We start from the raw sequence: 22,760 nt of genomic DNA, 5'->3' as shown, positions 1-22,760 counted from the left end.
AGTAAAATCCAAACTTCTGATTTGGTATTTCTTTAATTTTAGATTGAAGCAGATTTTAAATTTAGTTTCACTGAGAGGAGCTCAGTATTCCTTCAAAATAATGACTACTCTGCAATGAATTTTACTGAGTTAACAGATGTTTACAATATGCATAGCTGGATACATACATAAACATTTAAGACTTCTATAGAAGTGCAGTTGGAGGAGGGAGAGGAAAGGAAATGAAAAATAGCAGATTATTTCTTATTAAACTCAACCAGAAAGGGCATGAATTATACAAGTTTAGGGCACATTTGCCGCTAGATTAATGGAAATTTATTCACAGAAATCCCTAGGAACAGGGATGAACATATACTATTTACATTTCTCCTTTGATATATTATAACTTTATACATGTTGATAAGCTATATACTTAAATGACCAGCAGGCAAATTTTTAATGAGAAATGATCTTTTGATCTTGTTTTGATGTTTAGTTACGTGTGGAAAAACACAAGACTTTAAAATGTTTACATCAAATCCCAAAAGTTACCTGGCATGAGGACAAGAGAAACTATATACTTAATAGCCTTGATGCTACAGTTCCAGTGTGGATTAAAAAACATTACTTTTGTTTCTGTTGCAAATACTGTCTTTTTATCCCCCTTGATGCTGAGGGGCTCTTCCATACCAGTTCTCAATATGAAACAATTCAGAGTTTTATTTTAAAAATCATTTTTATCATTTTCACCAAAGAATCCTAGCTTTTCTTCTGCCTTTAGTATTGTCTATAATATTTCAACCATTCATTCTTATAGAAAAGTTGCAGATGAATGAAAATATATTCCAAATAAATTTTTCATATCCCAATGATATTATGATCAAAGGAGAGCACTTGATATATGTCAACTCTTTAGTTGGCATGAGGTCCTAATATAGTAAAAGATATTTATAAGTACATTTCTATATTGTCAAGAAATGGGTAATCCTTTAACTTCAAAATTGAGCCAGAAATTAACAAAAGAAAATCTAGACATTGATCTCATAACCATGAAGATTTTGTTGATATTTACAATTGCTACATTTCAATTTGCTAGAATATGGTTCAAATGACACCAAACCTATAAGCTTGATTTTGAAAGTTATGATATGAATCACAAATTTTCGCCAGCTACCTTTGGAACACAAATAGGGGTGGCAGTTGATATTTGAGAAAAATGTAGATTGTGATCAGCACTTCGAAAATCTACCAGGAGGTAACTAGTAGAAACATCTCAACATATATGGTGACATATGTGGATTATTTTTGAACAAGACAGGCAGAAATAATGTTCTAAGGAACTGTAGATTATTTCTTAATTAAGATTATGGTAGTAAGAACCCACGGTTTTCTCAGTTGCTTTTCCAAACTCTAGAATCCTGTAACTCCTATTCCATTTATACTCCTTGAAAAAAATTATTCCTAGGAATGAATATTGGAATATTATTTGCCACCTGTTCTACAAGAATCAGGTCATTAGCCACTGCAGTTGCAGATGTTCAACACACACACACACACACCCTGAAAGGAATTCAGGGTGGAATGAGGCACTCTGTGCTTTGGGAAAACTGGAAAAAGAGGCTTGTGTTTTTTCCGGAGAAACTTTTTATGAACTTGGATTTTTGTATCTTCCCACTCCTAGAAAAGCATTAAAATCATCAGCTCCTCATGACTAGCAGTGGCTTTCTACTGAGATGGGTGCTTGGCTGCATGTACTCCCTTCACCAAGGTCACACTTATACTGACCTTCCCTGTTACCTCTTCAGAAAAGTTTCTTAGAGCTACTAAGAGGCTATTTCTGGGACTATAGTCCTCAGTAAGACACTGAATAAACTTGACTCAGCTTTTACATTGTACTTTTTTTTCTTTCAGTTGACACACTGTTATGGTTTGATATTTTACCTGAGCAAATGATTTAATGGGATTTTCCTTAGCTTTCATGTTTAAGCAAGAACTTCTAAGTAAATCTTACATGTTAAGACTTTTATAGAAAAGAAACAAATGGTGTTTGTGAGTTTCTGCTTGAATTAGAGGATATTTTGACGTTATTCATGTGGAAAATATTTACGTGCAAATAACAAACAAATAAAATTAAACCATGTTGTTTTGTAACCACTTCAGTGTATTATATGACATTTGTGTGGTAACTGATGTATTATGTGGCAATTGATTTTCCCAAACAGCTAAATATTTTCCATATATTGTCTCTGTTTCCAAAGGAAAAATGCAGACAGTTCTAGAAAGTTTTGGAAATAAAAAAATGTTTTTGACCTCCAGATCAAAAAATTTTATTAATATTCAGTAACATGAACATCCAAAAAACAGCCATCAGCATATTTTCTGCATTCCCTTATTTTATGTGAATAAGAAATCAACCACATATTCAAAATGAATATAATCTTGTAAAATATTAAAAGCTTTTCTTAACCCATAGATAACTGAGAAAAAATACATTAACTAATAATTCACCATTTTTCATAAAGACAATAGCACAATCTTCTTCATTAAAATAAACTCTTAGAGGAAAACATAGGCCAAACACTCTCTGACATAAATGACAGCAACATCTTTTCAGATCCACCTCTTAAAAGTAATGACAATAACAACAAAAATATACAAATGGGACTTAAAGTTTTCTGCACAGAAAAGGAAACTCTTAAAAAATGAAAAGACAACACACAGAATGGGAGAAAATATTTGTAAATGAATTGATTGATAAGGGATTACACTCCAAAATTTATAAACACCTCCTACCACTCGATACCAAAAAAACAAAAAACCCCATCAAAAAATGGGCAGAAGATCTAAACAGACAATTCTCCAAAGAAGACATACTAATAGCCAAAAAACACTTGAAAAGATGTTCAATATTACTCATTATTAGAGAAATGCAAATCAAAACCACTGTGAGGTACCACCTTACAATGACCAGAATGGCCATGATCAGAAAGTCTACAAACAAAAATGTTGGAGAGGGTGTGGAGAAAAAGGAATCCTATGGTACTGTTGGTGGGAATGTAAGTTGGTGCAACCACACTGTGGAAAACAATATGGAGATTTCTCAGAAAACTAAACATAGAACTACCATTTGATCCAGCAATTCCACTCCTGGGCATCTATCCAGAGAAAACCATGACTCGAAAAGACACATGTACTCCAACATTCATTGCAGCACAATATACAATAGCCAATACATGGAAACAACCTAAATGTCCCTTGACAGAGGAGTGGATAAAGAAGATGTGGTACATATACACAATGGAATATTAATCAGTCACTAAAAGGAAAGAAATACTGGCATTCTTAGCAACATGGATGGACCTAGAAATTATCATGCTAAGTGAAGTCAGACAAGTGAGACACCAACATCAAATGCTGTCACTTACATGTGGAAACTAAAAAAATGACATAATGAACTTCTTTGCAGGACAGATGCTGGGTCTGTGAATAAGAAATCTGTTTCCAAATGAGACAGGTTGGGGGTAGGGGGATGCACTGAGGGTTTGGGATGGAAATGCTATAAAATTTGGTTGTGATGATTGTTGTACAACTATAAATGTAATAAAATTCATTGAGTAATTAAAAATATTTAATCATTGTAATGCTTATTTAAAAAAATCTTCAGAAAATTTTCACAAGTATGTTCACAAATTTAAAATGTAATATATAAACTTTTCTAGACCTACATATGACTGAGCTATGTATTCTAACCCTTACTTAAGAGGAGAAATTGGAGTTCCCGTCGTGGCGCAGTGGTTAATGAATCCCACTAGGAACCATGAGGTTGAGGGTTCGATCCCTGCCCTTGCTCAGTGGGTCAAGGTTCCGGCGTTGCCGTGAGCTGTGGTGTAGGTCGCAGACGCGGCTCGGATCCCGTGTTGCTGTGGCTCTGGTGAAGGCTGGCAGCTACAGCTCTGATTCGACCCCTAGCCCGGGAACCTCCATATGCTGCAGGAGCGGCCCAAGAAATGGCAAAAAAAAAAAGAGGAGAAATTACCAATAGACCCTAGATTGATTCCAAAGTCTTCACTGGCCAATGGGTACCTCCTATAGAGCACAGATCCAATATCCTGCGATAATCTAAATGGGAAAATATTCTGAAAAAAAATGGATGTGTGTACATGTATAGCTGAATCATTTTGTAGTACAGTAGAAATTATCACAACACTAAATCAACTATACTTCAATGAAACTTTTAAAAATGAAAAAAGTCTTTATTTGATCTACTTAAATGTCACAGTTTTTAACTACACATAAAATGGAAAATGTAAGAAATGTACATCATACATGTAAGAAAATCATGTATGTTGTCCCTACCTGGCAGCTTACTAGCAGACCCATATATATTAGACCAATTGTTAAACATTTTAAATTCTATTTTCTGGGACATTTTCAGGGGAAAGTAAGTCAATACCTCTACTTCTGGTACATGAGTAGAGGAAAGAGTCTTTTCTAACTCATTGATTTCATCCATTATTTGTTGAGCAATAATTATGTGCCAGGCACTCTGTGCTGGTTATAAGGTTGAAAAAACAGCCACGAGGCCTAAAGCGATTCTAGGGGATTGAAATTTCATAACTTGAAAGCTACAGAGAGGATAAAATAGAAACTTGTTGGGGAAGAGATGGGATGGAACAATCTCTTTGAATTATATCTGTTTCAATACATAAGCCAGAATGAAATCTCTATGAATAGAATTTATTTATATCTAAATAGCCAAAAATATTTTCAGCCTTCTGGGAAAAAATATACTCTGCTGTATAAAGGAGAGTTTTGTCTTTAGATACAGAAAATTCATACTTCTGCTTGTAATTTTGAGTCCTCTTACCCTCCAAATTTGTAGAATGCTCATAAGGAACTATCATTTCTAGTTACTGATATTTCCTTCCAGCCTATAAGGACATTGGAGTGCCTGTTCTTAAAGAATATAGACATAGTTTGAATGGACAAACAGATGTTGTATTTGTATACAAATTAAGCAACCTAGATCAAATCAAAAGTTCTATGCCACTCTGTGATCAATTCATCTCAATAGGCTTAAACTTTAACTGAAATTCAAATTATCAAAAGAATTTCTTTCCTGAAAAATCATTAAGATCTACTTTAACATAAGGGTAACGCAAATTTTCTCTCAAATTTTCAGGTGAGAAATTTGGCTCATGTAATCATGAGATAAAGTGTAGATTTCAGGAGACTACTAAGCTTCATGGCATGTTCAAAGGATGGACTGAGTTCCACATACATCTCTTTTCAAAGCTCAGTTTCAGCAGAATTCTCATCTCTCATTTTGTTCACTAAGAATCTAGTTTTATGTTACACTTCATTCTTATACAATTGATTTCATAAAAACTCCAGAAACATGGTGGGTAACATTCTGCAGACCCTTCTCAGGCTGAGGTGCACAGAATTTGGATCCAGTGTGCCAGGGCCTTAAGCAAAAGAAACAGTAATGAGGAGAAAACACATATTTTCTTAAAGCAGTAATAAAAAGCTTTATCATTAATTATACAGCTTATCTAGTGCCTTCTAATATCCTAAGAATCAAGGATCATCCATGCGTGTCTTTCTGAATTTAAACTATTGAAATAATATTATGTGTTGGACAACAGTTTCTAATCAGAATAACACACAGCTGAAAAGGGCTACAGAGCTGCATGCAGGGCCCCTGTTGGAAAACTGAAGAATAAATCAAAGTTTTCAGAAGGGGAGAACATTTAGGTTGGAGAAGTTCCTGAGTCTAACTCTAATGACGGATTTATACAAGGGTCTCTCTTATGGAACAAATTGGGCCCACATACATTTTTGTTTGTTTGTTTGTTTGTTGTCACAGTGTCCTTGTATGTGTGTAGTTATTTTTTCATTAAAAGTCTTTTAGGAGAATCATGTATTAACCAATTTGTCACTGGCCCCACCATTTCTTATTGTCCCACATATAGCCCAATTCATATAATTATGTTCTTTAGCAGGCCCTTGAGTTTCTAGCTCATGCTCTACAAACTATTCAACTTATTCTTATTTGAAATACTATTCCATACCATCAGAGAAGCTCTTCTTTTCCAGGAATTTAGATTAAGGCTGCTTCTGAGTTTCTTTTACATATGAGCCAGCTTATACTTGGTTTGCATACCTGATGGTTGTTTGCAATGCCACAAATTTGAAACTTGTACAATCTCTTGCCCCATTTTTTATGGTGTGCCATAATTTAGCTTCTTTGAGAATGGGAGAGTTATATCCTTGCCAAGCATTGCTTAGATTACAGATAATAATACAAGTGGTCAGCAAACCAAGATCTGAATATTTGAGCCTAAAGATTATAAGCATCACTGTATCTCAGTTGAGCATATAAAGTATATATTTGTCACACTGGGACTAGAAGCCCTTTGTTTGGTTTTATGGAAGTCAGTTGCCCATGGATATCCGTTGGACATCCCAAACTGAAGAGTTTAACCAATTTGCTGTTCAGAACTGAAACACTTTACCAATGCCCCTGCTGTGAGTGAAATTGACTTAGATTACAAAATCTACAGTCACAGCAAGGGTCAGGGGCAAAATCACATCACCATTTGAGAGTGGCTCCTGCTAGCTGCAAGCCAGTATGAGAAGAAAATAGAGAAGACATGAGGGCAGAAAAAACAAAACAAAAAAACAACAGAAGCCTCAGAAATAGTAACTACGAAGAGGTGTTACGTGTTTGTTACATTTAAATTCTGCCTCACTGGAGAGGTTTCTGGTATTTAATAACAACATGATCCTTTATTTGTTTAAGATTTGATTTGAGCAGTTTTGCAAAAATGGCTATATTTTAAAATGTCAAGAATTTTCTAAAACACTAATCACTCAGATTTGAGTACTTATTTACCTCTCACAGTAAATTAAGAATAGGGACACCCAAAGGAAATACATAGTGTGGTTAGTGCCCTCCTGTTGAACAACACAACAAGCAAACACAGAAGCAACTGAAATAGTTTATTTTCCAGAACCCCAGAGGGTAATTTATCATGCATGCATGCATGTGCATTCACATACATGTGTGTACACATATGCACACATACACATAGACCTTGTTTGTGTACATGATGTTAGCCCTCTGGACATGAGTTCTTATTGCTAAGTTAGATTAGACTTTTTTCAGTATTTAGTGTCAACTTCCTATTTTGAACATCATCTTCCTAATAGACTAAAAATGCTTATTATTAGGCTGCAATGGTGCTGCTTCCTTCTTTAGACAAGCACTTTATTGAATCTCCTAAGTGTCTAGTTGTTTCTGACATTTAAGGGCTGTGTTTAAATCCAAGGTCCAAAGATCACACACACTGGAATCCTCCAGAATGTTTAATATTTTCCCCAAAATTTCTATTGCAGTCTCTAGGATTAAGCAGTAAAATTTTTATTGTAAACACTTCATGTGATCCCTATGGACACTACAGTTTAAGAATCAAGAATCATGGTTTTTACTATAAATCTACATTGTAATACTAAAATCAATATTAGACCTATAAGTGATAAAAGCCACAATTCTGCTATTCATTAATTCAAAAAATACCCAATGAATTTATACTTTCAGTTAAAATTTTACTATTAATTTGCCACAAAACTTTAATTTATCCATTTATTAATTCAAATATAATAATCACACTGGTCCCTTCACTGAGTTTACAATTATATTAAGTATACGAAATACACATTTTTATCTGTAGACATTTGGTATAACCATGGATCTATGAATCTTTACAAAAACTTTCTCTCTGGAGTTCTTTGGCTTGTAGTTTAGGAACTGCTGTTGTAAATTGTAAGTAGTTTTCTCACCTATTCTGCACCAGTTAGGAATAGCTACCCTTCTCTAATATCTAGAATTAGTCATAGTTATGCAATATTCATATAGCAGAAGAAAAGAAACATTTTCTAGTATGTGTTCATCTGTGAGTTCTCTTAAACTTGAAGAAATTATTGGGAGCAGAGAATGAGTTGTTAACAATTATAAACATCAATTTCTAGGATTCTGTTTTGCTAAAATCCACCTTAAGTAAATAATTCCGAAGTTAAATGATTCCATTTTAGGAAAGGTAGATTTGCATGAGTTATATTATTTAAAAAAATTAATGAAATTACTTTTCTTTCTTCTTACTTTTTGCTAGTTTTGGGCTGTGTGTGCAGTATATGTAAGTTCCTAGGCTTGGGGTCGAATTGGAGCTAGCTGCTGGCCTACAGCACAACCACAGCAACAGGGAATCTGAGCTGTATCTGTGACCTACACCACAGCTCACAGCGATGGCGGATCCTTAATCCACTGGTCAAGGTCAGGAATTGAACCCGGATGCTCATGGGTCCTAGTTGGGTTCGTGAACTGCTGAGCCACAAAGGTAAATCGCAAAATTAATGAAATATTTTTCCTGATATATCAATACTTGCTTGTTTAGATAATGTGTAAGTACAAAAAATGTGGAAAAATAAAAGGTGGCTTCTATCCCGATTATTCAACCATGGCTAGTGTTATTTGGGTGGGTTTTCTAATATCGTTGTATGGTTTTTTAAGTAGTGCTAATGTACTATAAACATATTTATACTTTACATTATATTGTCTATGTTTTCCATGTTGCAGATTTTTGTTGTAATTATAATGACTATATCTCATAAAGAATATACTTTTTATCATAGTTTGCATAAATATTATTGAATTTTTACATGGTTTCCAATATTTCAAAGTAATAAATGTCACTGATATGAATTTTGGGCTTAAAGCACTGTATAAATTTTATATTGTTTCCTTTGGGCAAATTTATAAGAGTGGAAATATGTAGTCAAAGGGCATAAAATATTAAGGCTTTTGATACTTACTTGGAAATTGTTTCTCAGAGTTTTTATTGGCTTTTTGGATGGTGATATGAAAATACATATCAAAAATCCTTAAAATGCCCTTGTCATTTAACTTGACTATTAGGTATTTGTAATAAAATTAATAATGAATAGGCTTAAATAGTTGGAGTTATTGATTTTAATAGGAAAAAATCTAACACTAAGAAAGAGTTACCTAAAGTTTAGAAATAAAACTTTATTTCATAAACAATAAAATATTCCTGAAGAAAAAAATAATATAAAAATTATTTGGACAGGGTATTAGATTAAAAACTTGGTTACTGTATATAGTATATATATGATTTTATATGTATCTGATTTATATAAATGACTATATATATAAAATATGGTTTAAATACATACAAATATATATTACACATACATATAGACCTGATAGAAGTTGATGTACTTTAAATGTTATATTTGTCTTTGTATATATGTATTCATATGTCAAAAACAGATACTATAATTAAATATATATATTTATAAAGTTTACTGATTTCATTTACATTAGCCTTAAATGAAAATGTCATTTTCTGTAGTTTTAAAATCCGTCACTGTATTTTTAAAGCCAAATGCACTCTTAAATATTTGTACATTTAGGAGTTCCCATTGTGGCACAGTGGAAACAAATCCGACTAGGAACCATGAAGTTATGCGTTTGATCCCTGGCCTTGCTCAGTGGGTTAAGGATCTGGTGTTACTGTGGCTGTGGTGTAGGTTGGAAGCTACAGCTCCAATTTCACCCTTAACCATGGGTGCAGCCTTAAAAAGCAAAAAATAAATAAATAATTAAACCAAAAATCAAAACAAAACAAAAAAACTATACATTTTGTGTAATGAGATAAATTTATGTGCTTTAAATTTAAGAGAGTAGTATTGATAGGTATATACACATATTTTTTCAATTTAAAAATTTTGTTGCTAGAAAGTGCATTGCATAAAATAATTGAACTGTTTACCCAAAAGGTCAAAATTGGTGACTTTGCCTCAGCAAAACATATTTATAAAACAGAATACTATTCCAAAATGCTTACATCCTTACTTCCTGGGGAGTATATGGCATTGGATGGGGTGTTCATTAATCAGACTGATGTCTGACAAAACTTTTCAAAAGTGTATGAACTTGTCAATATTGCCCTTGAATATGATAACCATTGTAAGTTGTTCACGCTACTGAACTTGTCATTTTGATGTTTTATTTTAGAAATGCATGGCATTCTTTATTCATGCCACCTATAGCTGCTTTCTGTTGTGACTCTCCCTTCACTAAAGAAGATAGGGTCTATCTCAGACAGAAGAGCTTGCCAATAGTTATTCCAGCCTTCTACATTGTAGGCTTCTAAATCACTTTCATTTTCCTACTTTTAAAGAAAGTTAATGTCTACAGTTAGTGTTGAGCCAACAAATATTCAGTGATGTTATATACATTTTTATTCAAGATATATACCATAAATAAAAGAACTATTATGTGTACATGTGCTTAAAAAATACCTGTCACATAAGTGTTGCACAATTATAAAGTCTAAAACAATATGTAATAGCTAGTTAAAAATTTTAAATCTCCTATTTTCCATTTAGTTACTTTGGTGCTTCATTGAAGAGATTGTGATTTTTGACCAGTAGCCATTTCCAGGTCATTCTAACCTTGAAGTTTTATATTTTGTATGAAATGAGAGAGAACCCTGGAAAAACTTTGCAATTGACTGGTGACATAAAAGTCTCATATAATGCATAGACTGAATTTCTCTTTTTGTTTATTCACAATTTTGTACTTATTACATGACCTAAATCTGTGATTCCAATAAAATAAAATTTTTACACTGGTCTTAAAAAAAAAAAAAAAAAAAAAAAAAAAAAAAAAAAAAAAAAAGACAAACCATCAAGTATACCACTAGATGGCAGAAAAAGATCAGAAAATGTCCATTACATACTCAATACATTAAAATGTATAGTACACTTATAATCCCATTTTCAGCAATACGGATGGACCTAGAGATGATCATATTAAGTGAAGTGAACCAGACAGCGAAAGACAAATATCATATGATATCACTCCTCTGTGGAATCTAAAAAGTGATATGAATGAACTTATTTACAAAACATAAACAGGCTCACAGACATGGAAACAGACATGGTTACTAAAGGGGAAGATACACTGCTATATATAAAATAAAGAAAGAGGACCTACTGCATAGCATAAGAAACTATATTCAATATCTTGTAATAAAATGCAAAGAATCTCAAAAAGTATAAATATATGTATATATAGCTGAATCATTTTGTTGTACACTTGAAACAAACACATTGTTAATCAACTATACTTCAATTTAAAAAATCAATATAGCCACAGAAAATGTAAATGGTGCACCTATATTCTTACCTGAACCTCATATATACATAAAATTTGATTTAAATATGCTTTACCAACAAAATATGCTTTGTAATTTTTATCAATATATCATTTAATATGGAGAATTGTATAGTTTATTTGGTATAAATATCCATATATATATGTGTGATATATACATATAGACATATACACTAGAGGGGTGTGTGTGTGTGTGTGTGCGCTAGTAAGTTGTATATCCTATGTAGGAGAGTATTTGAGAAAAAATCAAAATATAAGCCAACCTCTGACATCATATATATGTTTACATTGATTTTTGTGCTGAAGTCTAATATTAACTTACACTTTTATCTTTCTAACCAGGAATAATTCAATATTAACTATCATTTTATCCATAACTTTAATATCATACTTTCATATTATATTATTAATACATATGAATGCATTGTAACTGCTACATTTTATCATTTTAAGTTACTAATAAATACAATTTACTACTCACAGATAACTTCCAAATTCTCTTTTTTGTTTTTTGTCTTTTTGCCATTTCTTCTTCTGTGGCATATGGAGGTTCCCAGGCTAGAGGTCAAATCAGAGCTGTAGCCACCGGCCTACACCAGAGCCACAGAAACACAGGATCCGAGCCACATCTGTGACCTACACCACAGCTCACAGCAACGTCAGATCCTTAACCCACTGAGCAAGGCCAGGGATCGAACCTGCAACCTCATGGTTCTTAGTCGGATTCATTAACCACTGAGCCACGACAGGAACTCCCAAATTCTCTTGATTAATATTTACCCAGGGTTATCAACTCATCAAAAGTTCCAAAGTGCCCCTAACATTTGAAGGAATGTTCCTACTCCCATATTAGTAGAATTTGATAAAAGAATATTCTCTCTGATAATTCTTAATCTTTACTTAACTAAGGTAAGGAAAAGTTTTGTCTAAAGTGAAAGTTAGGAAAAGCATCAGATCAACTGAGCTAGTAAACACTGGATCCAGTTTTGTCTCCCCAACTGATATGCTCTGTGTTTCTTAATAAATCAATGTTTGGATGCCAATAAATCGGTGAAAAGAACTTGGTGACCAAAAGTTCTCAGGGAAAAACAAAAAAAAACACTTCATTAACATATGGGTGATTTTTAAAAATTGCCACTTTTTAAGAAAAGCTTAGATGCAGTGGTGTTGTGATTCAACTGTAGACTATCCTAACTTTGCTTGTTTAATGGAAGGTTGACATTTTAATAGCGTTATTACAGTCTTGCCTGATTGATTTTTTTCCTTTTTTATTTCTCCTTTCCAAGCTTATCACCTTATCTCCCCTCATTCCCTTTCTTTTATTGCTTGAATGGAGAAGTTGGACTATAGGAAAGAAATAAAGAAATAAAGTTGTATGTTTTTTTTGTTTTTGTTTTTTTTCTTTTTTAGGGCCACACCTGGGGCATATGGAAGTTCCTAGGCTAGGGGTTGAATGGGAGCAGCAGCTGGAGGCCTATACCACAGACAAAGCAATGCCAGATCTGAGCAGCATCTGCAACCTACATGGTAAATTGCAGCAACACTGGATCCTTAGGCCAGATAGATCCCACATCCTCAGGGACACTGTCAGTTTCTTAACCCACTGAGCCACAAGGGCAACTCCAAGTTGTGATTTTAGAGTTAATTGGGTGAGGGAGTTTTCTGTTTTTCTCAACTCCTTAGGAATTAGAAAAATTTAGACTGACTTACTATTTAGCACAAGTAAATTAGACTAGATGTAAGAAAAATTCTCAGAGACTGAGTTACTGAAGAGAAATTTGGAAGTCATCTCTAAAATTTTTCTAAAAATAAGCTACTATTTACTCAAATATCTATAATCCCAAGCTAAATGCATAAGTAAGTTTGACTCTAATTTCTTCATTCTGTGAATAATATACTTACTTCAGATAGATAAATCATTTTTATAGCTGTGCTTACCAAACACTAAAACATGTTTTTTGTTATTTTTAAAGTTTTATTGAAGTATAGTTGATTTATGATGTTGTGATAATTTCTGCTGTATAACAAAGTGATTCAGTTATACATGCAAACATTTTTTTAATCATAATAGCACACAGTATGCAGGCAATGCTCAGAAGTCCTATGTAACTCTTAATGCCTATGCTATACTTTAGCACTGTAATGAATTTTTTAAAAATGATATTTTAGTGGCAGTTTTCTCTTCCAATATGAGTGTAAGCACTGTGTGGGCTGGGTCAGTATCTGAGATATTTTTAACTTTCTTGAATATTCTTACTATCATATATACATTTAATAAATATTTATGGACTAATTACTTCATTATATAACCAAAGAAAAATTAAATTCTTATGATCATTCTTTTGAAAAGTATGGTGATCCATACCCATTCATATTTTCCAACCAGATATTTGCCCAAACCTCGAAAGCTTGTATTTTCACAGTCATTTTGCATCTTGTTAGTACTATCTTTTGTCCCTTTATGATAGTTCTGCCTACACAGCATTTGAGAAGGTAAACAGTTCACATTCTGACTTGAAGCTGTGTAGAGATAACCATAAATGAGATTCTGGAGTCACACTGAGGCCACTGGAGGCACCTAACTTCAACCCTCAGTCCTTTCCATGATTTCCAGAGAATCTGGGGGCTCCTATTCTGAATCTCAGCAACTTCTACTGTTTATTCTTAGGCTGGGAGAGACCAATTAGATTAAAAAACAAAAACAAAAACCTTAGTTTTAGTAGCCTGATTTCCAGGCTTAATTGAAATTCTCTCAATTGAAAAGAAGCCCCTCAAATGAAAAGCAAGATCAGATTATTTATTTATGCTTTCCAAACCACATTTGATTACATTTTTATATAGCCAACTTGTTCAAACCTCCTCAGGTATTGTTTCCATCCTGGTGGTATTCAATATTAGGTACAGGTTTCCCAAATCTGTATAACTTCTATCTCAGTATTCATAAGTGGAGTTCTAGGGTCCAACAATTCCATTTCTCAGAACACAGGCGTAGGTAACAACCCAGCAATATAAAAAGCAACAGAAAGAGTGCTGACAGCAACTTCACCAATATGAATTGACCTCATAATATGCCAAACACCATCCTAGTACCTTAAAGATATATCATAGCGTTAGCTAGATTTTGCTAACAACCTCAAAAAAGCTTAATAACTATAGGCTGAAATAGTCTGCATTTCTGCTGCACAAGGTTTTTTCATTTGGGTTCTAGGCTGAAAGAGCAGCCTCTATCTCAGTCCCATTGAAGAGGGAAAAGCAGAAAATTTCACCCTTTTTTTTTTTTTTTTTTTTTTTTTTTTTTTTTGATATTTAGGTCTGCACGCACAGCAGACGGAGGTTCCCAGGCTAGGGGTCTGATCGGAGCTACAGCTGGCTGCCTATGCCACAGCCACAGCCACACCAGATCCAAGCTGTGTCTGTGACCTACACCACAGCTCATGGCACTGACTGAGGCCAGGGATCAACCCACAACCTCATGGTTCCTAGTCTGATTCATTTCCACTGCGCCATGACAGAAACTCTGAAAATCTCACATTTTAACTGGGGCATATTTTCTTTAATTTAATAACTTCTGATGTATAACATACTTTTCCTTAATATTTTCAATTTGCCCCCTTAATGTGTTTAGATTTCTCATATAATCACCTAAGAAAATTAATCTTTACTGCATATGAATTTACCAACAGCTGGAAAGATTCCCCACTCCTTCATCTTGAAGAGCTTTCAGTGAGGAAAAAACATAGATATAATCTAGTTAATCTTTTCCTAAAAGATTGATCCACAGTATCACTTTAATGAGAGGAATAAGCTCAACCCTCTATGGATACTTTTTATGTTTTTCTCTGATAAAATGAAGGTTGGGAGATTTAAAGAAAGTAAAAGGAAAATTCTAACTAGGAAAAGTAAAACACTAGTTTATATTACTGTTCTGCTAAACTTTAAATATGCACTTGCATTTTTGCTGTGCTTGAAGTTAGAAAAACTTAGCAACTATAAACTTGCCAATTAAAAAGATTTTCTATTTGAGAAACTTCCTACACTCTTTGGCATTAATAGAACTGTTTAATTGGCAAAATATATATTTTTAGCATTAGTTAACCCTATGTTTTACCTATAAAGTTTTATTTGATGGTCACTAAAATTTCCACATCTGCTTATAAAAAAATTGAAACTATTTTTAGTTTTCTGAGGAATCTCCATACTGTTTTCCACAGTGGTTGCACCAATTTACAATCCCACCAACAGTGTAATAGGATTCCTTTTCCTCCACACCCTCTCCAACACTTTTTGTCTATAGGCTTTCTGATGATGGCCATTCTGGCTGGTGTAAAGTGATACCTTATAGTGGTTTTGATTTGGATTTCTCTAATAATGAGTGATGCTGAACATCTTTTCTTGTGCTTTTTGGCCATCCATATGTCTTCTTTGGAGAATTGTCTGTTTAGATCTTCTGGCCATTTTTTGATGTGGTTGTTTGTTTTTTTGGTATTGAGTCATAGGAGGCTACCATTTGATCCAGCAATCCCACTCCTGAGCATCTATCCAGAGGAAACCGTGTTTCAAAAAGACGCATGTACTCCAATGTTCACTGCAGCACTATTTGCAATAGCCAAGACATGGAAACAACCTAAATGTCCCTCAACAGAGGAGTGGGTCAAGGAGATGTGGTACATATACACAATGGAATATTAATCAGCCATTAAAAGGAACAAAATAACAGCATTTTTAGCAACATGCATGGATAGACCTAGAAATTATCATGCTAAGTGAAGTCAGTCAGACAGTGAGACACCAACATCAAATGCTTTAACTAACATGTGGAATCTGAAAAAAGGACACAATGAATTTCTTGGCAGAACAGATACTGACTCACAGACTTTACAAAAACTTATGGTTTCCAAAGGAGACAGTTTGGGGGGTGGGGGATGTGCTAGGTGTATGAGATGGAAATCCTATAAAATTGGATTGTGATGATCATCGTACAACTACAAATGTAATAAATTCATTGACTAATAAAAAACCAAACAAACAAAAAAGAATGAAACTGTGAAAGGATTTATTAAGACTCTAATGAATCTTTAAGAGAAAGAAATATTTTGTCCTTCACATTTTATATTTCCTATTAAGATAGTTTTTCCTTATAACACAAATAATTGCTAATAAATCTACTATTTATGGCTCAGGATGTTCCCAATGTTATTCTTAATTGCCACAAAGTTCATTCTCACACTGTATACAGCAAATATGAGTATTATGCCTTTCATTTCTCTATTACATTTTATATATTCATTGATAGTTCATATCTCTTGACTATCTAATAATTTTCAAATTCCATTGAAAGCAAAGGTATTTGTAATGTTAACCAAGCTGTGTCGTCTTCTTATCAACACCCACACACACAAATACAAACACACAAGTACGATATCATAATGAGTTAATCATCTAATTCTATTTTGAGAATTTATCAATCTAGTAGTAACCTAATGCTTGGGAAATATTGGCAATCTACTTAACAGTTCTTCCAAATGCTGGACAGAACATGAAGAAATTATAGGCTCATGTTTTTATCCAAAAGGAGTTTAGAATTCAAGCATCTAAACAATATCCTAACAGAGGAAAGTTATTTCTCCCTTTCTCTAATTTCTTGCCAAGTTTTCCTCAGTTATTGAGTTTCTATGGCTACTGTCCAAGGATTTTTTGCCACATAATCACTGTAAAGTATTTTCTGAAGATCAGAATATGCCCCTGTGAGAATAGCTCTTGGAAACACTGGTCAGCAGTTTCTTCACTATCTTCTCCTTCAGAAAAGAACACTCAAAGCAACACAAGAGAAAGACTGTCAACCTCAAGCTGAGCATCACTCTTACACATGAAGAAAGTGTGTCTGTTTGTTATCATATTATTATATTTGCTTTTATTAATTGGGTTGAATATGAAAGACCAACCTTCTAGAAACCTTCTAGTCTGTATTAATTCATCTACTACCTACTTAAGGTTAAAGGAGAAACCTGCAAGTTTTTGAGTATGAAAGGTATTTAGTACAGCTCATTAGCCTTTTTCAAGGGCAATCCTGGGTACTGAGAAGGGCAATGCTTTATTTTAGGGGCTGTCCAATGTATTACAGGATGTTAGCATCCCTATTCTCCAAGGAATAAATGACTGTAACTCCTCCTCCTCTTAGTGATTGTCACCACTAAGCACCCCAACTATTTTACTATAGCCTCTTGAGGGTGGAAGAACCATTACAGGCTTGAGAATTACTGTTATGCTTAGTATGATTTTTTTCTAATTAACTTAAAATGTGGCAATGTATACATTTTAAAACCATACATTAAAAACATGCATACAAAATTAAGCAGAGGTAAGTTTCAAGCAAACACAAAATTTCTAAATATTTCTGTTATGATACTCAGATGAAGCCTTCAGTATTGTTCATTTTTAACAAGCCTGGGTGACCTTCTAGAAAGAAAGGGAAGCATGTCTGTTGTAGAGATACAAAGAATCTTGAAAATAATTATAGTTCAGTCCCTTTATTTTACCAAAGCAGAATCTAAGATTGTTAAACAGTGGATGTGATCACATTTGCACTCTGAATTTCTGAAGAGAGGTATTCAAAACCATTCTCACTTTAATAAAATGATATAAACTGCATCTAAGAATTGAGCAGTGAAAGGCAGGTATACTTTCACATGCTCCTTAGTCAACTTCCCAACCTAATCTCTCAAGTTGGGACTATTTCAATGTCTTATACAGTTCTCAGTCTATAGTATCTTGATGCAAACTTTGTTTTTTCAGAGAAAGAATTTATTTGTCCTTCTGTTCTAATTGGAATAAATGAAGCCAAAGCAGAAATTTCACACTTAAACCTTACTCTCAATGATTAATGCGATCCAAACTTCTCTGGCTACAGACACTATTTCCTATCTGTGGTATTCTGAACAGTCATAAATATTCCTTTAAATGTTTTATTTCTAATGATCCCCTAATGTCAACTAAGGTAATCAATTTCTTTAAACAAATTTAGACTTAAAATAATAGATATTATGCAATTTATTCAGATTATTCATGAAGTAACAATGACTAGATTGGAGCCCATGGGACATGACATATGTGTCTCACAGGTTTATTTTTGATCTTACCTGTGAAAGAATGCCATCTGGAATGGAAAAGAGATCTTCTGTAAAATGTAAAATCAATATGTTGCTTCCCTTCTTATCTTGAAGTCACCATTCTGTCACTTGAAGAAAGAATAATAATAGTTGGACTCAATTTATTCTTCATACAGCCTGGCTGTTTATATTATCCTAGTGTTTACTATTTTGCTAGGTAATATTAAATTGATTATTGAGTGAGTCTTTCTAGAATCTTCCAAGGAATTAAAGTAAAACTCTCTAGGCTGGAATCATATATTTTATTTGTTTTTTGTTTGTTTTTGTTTTTTGTTTGTTCTAGGGCCGCACCGGAAGCATATGTAAGTTTCCAGGCTAGGGGTCTAATCGGAGCTGTAGCCACTGGCCTACACTACAGCCACAGCAATGTGGAATCATATATTTTTAAAAAATATATTTATTCATTTTATTATTATTATTGTTACTATTATTTCCTTTTTAGGGCTGCACCCATGGTATATGGAAGTTTCCAGGCTAGGTATTGAATCATAGCTGCAACTACCAGCCTACACCACAGCTCATGGCAGCAGTGGATCCCTGACCCACTGAGCAAGGCCAGGGATTGAACCCACATCATCACGGATACTAGTCAGGTTCATTTCTACTACGCCACAATGGGAACTCCATTAAACAATTATTTATTAAAAAGAGAATTTTCAAATGCTATTTTTTCATTTTCCATGAATTTAGTCTTCTATTCAGGATTATAATGAACCCAAATCATGGCTCTAGGAATCCTAAGTTTACTGTTTCCATTTTACCCATGCTCCCTCTCTATTAACTCCTACTCCTTTTCTCCAAAATTATATTTAAAAATTAACCTGATCACTTGCTCTCAGAATCCCTCACTTATAATAAGTATTATTCCTTTTCCATTTCTTTTTTTTTTTTTTTTTTTTTGTCTTTTTGTCTTTTTTTTTGTTGTTGTTGTTGCTATTTCTTGGGCCGCTCCAGCGGCATATGGAGGTTCCCAAGCTAGGGGTTGAATCGGAGCTGTAGCCACCGGCCTACGCCAGAGCCACAGCAACGCGGGACCAGAGCCGCGTCTGCAACCTACACCACAGCTCACGGCAACGCCGGATCGTTAACCCACTGAGCAAGGGCAGGGACCGAACCCGCAACCTCATGGTTCCTAGTCGGATTCGTTAACCACTGCGCCACGACGGGAGCTCCTCCTTTTCCATTCATGTGAATGGGAAAAAAATGAAAGTTTGAGAGACAATCTCACCTAATACATTCCAAATCTTCTTACACCTATTGCTTTTTTTCTCTCTCTCCTAGCATCAGTTCACATTCACACTACCCTCATTCCATCCTCCATCCTCAGTCTCTTAAGATCAATGTTGGCCCTAGTAATGATAGATTGGCAGGTGGAAGAGTCAGAAGACAGATATCAGATTGTCATATTGCACATAAACTTGAGTTAACCAAGAGTGGAAATCTTTCCAAATACATATGAAAGTATGAAAAATATGGCTCTTTCATGCTAGACTAACTGAAAGATGGTCAAACGACTTCTATCAAACTTAAAAAAATCAGACTGAGAATAGCATGATAAACTTTCACTTGAAAGTTAATTCATCCAAAAGGTTATAGAGCAATTGAAATCAGGGAATTTAAAAAGCAAATGCGTCTTAAATATCTGGAGTATCATTGCAAGAAATGTGAAACTGATAAGGAAATATAAGAGAAAGCACAGATATATCCAATTAATTATAAATTCTGCCTAGATAAATGGATATATAGAAACAAATTTATCTTCATTTCTTTGTACTTGCATAAGACTCTCATTCTTCCAAAACAACATTTTGTAATATGTCTTCTGTACGAATGTCCCTTCTAGTTTCCTCCTTGATATAATTTCTGAGTGTATTTCGTAGGTGACAAAATGAAACCATTTTAAGTTCTTGTGACAAGTTCTTAAAAATACTTTTTATTCTGCCATATTTTAATCTATTTTTGGGGAGGGGGGCATTCCATATTTGTTGTCTCAGTAGACATTTCCACTCAGAAAGAAGTAAGAGTTTCCAGGTGTGCTAAAAAAAATGAAATTTTCAAAAGATTACAAATCAGAATAGTACAATTTCACAGAAAAATCACATACCCTTATCTGATACCCTCTACAAATAAATGGAAATACTTATACTTTCATTGATTGTGGAAAAGAGGTTTTGTTTTACAACTTGTTATTATCTTTTCCTTCATATGTTCACATATGCTGAAACAATATGTGTAGTGAGCTGAATGGAAAATAAAACAACCAATTTAATATTGCAAATAGGTGTTAAATGAATGGCTCTTGCTGAAAAAAATAATTGAATTTCCAGACCTCAGATCTGAGGTAGATACTTAGGCAGGATAAGTGGAGTCTTGGGAAAAACCCAACTGCTAACATTGTATTATTGCTCTTTCACCTCTTATTTCCTTCTTGTTACAAAATAGACTCAAATTGATAGTACAAACACATACCTGAGGTTCTAGTTTTATATCGTGAAATACTGTCCAAAATTTGTGATGACATGGTTTTTAACATAAGAATGAATAAGAAACATTAGACACAAAGGTTAAGCTTGTTTATGCCTCAGGCTTAGTTTGATGACTGAAACATGTGTGAAGACTCAGGGGTCTTATAAATGTTGTCACCTCCACCTCATAAAATCCATCTCCTCATCCTCTAAGAAAAATGTATTGTAATGTTCCTCATTGTTATTGGTTAACATATTGATGGTTAAAACATCAGAGAAATAAAATATTAGTGGGAGGGATCGGGAGCTTGGGCTTATCAGACACAACTTAGAATAGATTTACAAGGAGATCCTGCTGAGTAGCATTGAGAACTTTGTCTAGATACTCATGTTGCAACAGAACAAAGGGTAGGGAAAAAAATGTAATTGTAATGTATACCTGTAAGGATAACTTGATCCCCTTGCTGTACAGTGGAAAAATAAAAAAAAATTAAAAATAAAATAAAATAAAATATTAATGCTAAAGTTAGGAAAAGAAATCTATAATAGAGATATTATATTTCCTTTTTTACTATTGCAATATATTGGGATTTTTCTTTGAAAGAAAGAATTCCGTATGTCTTCCCTGTGTAGGTATTATTTCCTTTTAATAAATGAATACCATCACTTTCTTGAGAAATCGCACATCTCATAACATCAGCATGACTGGTACAGACCTCAAGTATATGATTTACAAAAACAGGACAAAAATGTAATAAAATATGAACGTTATTTTCCTAATTAAAATTTATAAGCATAACAATGTTATATTAAGAATATTCAGATATGAAATTACAGATTTCTCTTTTTAGCTTTCTAATTTTTATTCCTACGATGGGACACTGAAATTTAGATTTATTTGGTTGTTCTTAATGAGGACATCAAATTTGATAGCTGATGAATGTATCATATAATTGTGAAAACTACGTTTGAATTTCTCTATTTTTCTCCATGTTCTTTGGAGCAACAACTGTTGAATAACCTATTGGTATTAGGTATTAAACATTCTATATTATGAAAAACACAGAATGTATATGTACATAATTCCTGCCCTGAATTACTTGTTATCTTAAGAATGAATCTGAGAAGAATTATTGAATTAAAGTTTGTTAATTTACCAAAAAGTTGTGCCAATTTCATTGCATCAGCTAATTTCCCTGTACCCTCAATTATTCAAGATATTAATTTTAAAATGAATTGGCAAAATGACAAGACATTTTGTTTACTATGCTGTTCAAAGAGAAACCTATGACTTTATGTCACTTAAAAACAAACAAAAGAAGATGTGGTATATATACACAATGGAATACTACTCAGCCATAAAAAATAACAAAATCAACATAGATAAACTAGAAACTCTCGTATGAAGTGAAGTATGTTAGAAAGAGAAAGATAAATACCATATGATATCACTTATATCTGGAATCTAATACATGGCACATATAAACATTTCCACAGAAAAGAAACTCATGGACTCAGAGAACAGACTTGTGGTTGCCAAGAGTGAGGGTGAGGGAATGGGATGGACCAGGAGTTTGGGATTAATAGATGAAAATTATTGCATTTGGAGTGGATAAGCAATAAAATCCTGTTGTATAGCACAAGGAACTATATCCAGGAAAATGATGGAGGATACTAAGAGAAAAAGAACATATATATCTATGATTGGATCACTTTGCTGTACAGTAGAAATTGACACAACACTGTAAATCAACTATAATGGAAAAATAAAAATTATAAAAAATTTTAAAAATATGTACAGCAAGGTGACCTAGTCTCACACACGAAAAAATTTAAAAAACGAACAAGAAATGACAACAAAACCCAAATACTTCAAATTAATTTCAT

General features: G+C 33.5%; 1 long non-coding RNA gene across 2 annotated transcripts in view; it reads right to left on the bottom strand.

Moving 5' to 3' along the window:
* Nucleotides 4,251-22,760, bottom strand: part of LOC106504207 — a 188,502-nt gene continuing 169,992 nt past the window's right edge. For both annotated transcript variants that reach the window (XR_002337966.1, XR_002337967.1), the window contains 2 exons: nucleotides 18,379-18,476; nucleotides 4,251-5,447 (listed from right to left, as the gene is read on the bottom strand). This is a non-coding gene — a long non-coding RNA (uncharacterized LOC106504207). The remainder of the gene's footprint in view (nucleotides 5,448-18,378; nucleotides 18,477-22,760) is intronic.

This window comes from Sus scrofa, chromosome 13, assembly GCF_000003025.6.
Source record: "Sus scrofa isolate TJ Tabasco breed Duroc chromosome 13, Sscrofa11.1, whole genome shotgun sequence".
NCBI classification, from domain to species: domain Eukaryota; kingdom Metazoa; phylum Chordata; class Mammalia; order Artiodactyla; family Suidae; genus Sus; species Sus scrofa.
The sequence above is the reverse complement of the archived record's forward strand: the minus strand, read 5'-3'. Positions and strand labels throughout refer to the sequence as shown.